Source organism: Gopherus flavomarginatus, chromosome 6 (assembly GCF_025201925.1).
Source record: "Gopherus flavomarginatus isolate rGopFla2 chromosome 6, rGopFla2.mat.asm, whole genome shotgun sequence".
NCBI classification, from domain to species: domain Eukaryota; kingdom Metazoa; phylum Chordata; order Testudines; family Testudinidae; genus Gopherus; species Gopherus flavomarginatus.
This window is the reverse complement of record NC_066622.1, coordinates 94,841,282-94,841,970: the sequence shown is the minus strand read 5'-3', so window position 1 is coordinate 94,841,970 and position 689 is coordinate 94,841,282. Positions and strand designations below refer to the sequence as shown.

The 689-nt window shown below is 57.8% G+C and overlaps 1 non-coding gene across 1 annotated transcript; it reads right to left on the bottom strand.

Moving 5' to 3' along the window:
• Positions 1-211: 211 nt before the first annotated feature.
• On the bottom strand, positions 212-293 carry TRNAS-UGA (transfer RNA serine (anticodon UGA)). Its single transcript has one exon. It is a non-coding gene; the product is annotated as a tRNA-Ser (tRNA).
• Between the last annotated feature and the right edge of the window lie 396 nt (positions 294-689).

Genomic DNA, 689 nt, shown 5'->3' with positions numbered 1-689 from the left:
CACCCTTCCTCTCCATCTGGGGCAGCATTTCAGCTTCCTTTCATTGTTTACTTAATTTTAAAATTTGTAAACCCCTTAACTGAGGGCAGCAGGAGGATGGAGGAGTTGGGGCAGTGCAAAAATCTGAGTAGCACTTACCTGTTGATACAAAATCCTATTCAACTATGGCAAAGGGCTTTAAATGAAAAGAAAATTTTGCCCCCTTGCGTTCCGCAGCGAGCAGGGTTCGAACCTGCGCGGGGAGACCCCATTGGATTTCAAGTCCAACGCCTTAACCACTCGGCCATCGCTGCTGCTGAAAGCACAGTGCGCCAGTACGGTACTTTACCAACTAGAGCTTTGCCTGAAGCGTCCTCCTTCCGTATCTCGCGCGGCCACTGACTAATGAGAGACGCGCCACGCCCCCTTCCCACAGCCAAAGAGGAGCGAGCGGGCGGGCGGGCCCCGGAGCCGCTCCCAGTCGAAGTTGGAGACAGAGCGGCCTAGGACTCTTTCCTCTGCTCGTGCTTTGCTGTTGTCCTGGCCGAGTAGAGAGCTGGGTACAGCTGCTCCGCGGCAGGCTGTGGGAGCAGGGGGCCATGGCTAAAGGGGGGGGCGCGGCCGAGGAAGAGCTGAGCACAGAGGAACCGCAAAAACGGAAGCCGCCTGCCCCGTGCTGCAGCAGAGGCAGCGAGACAGGCGCGGGCGGC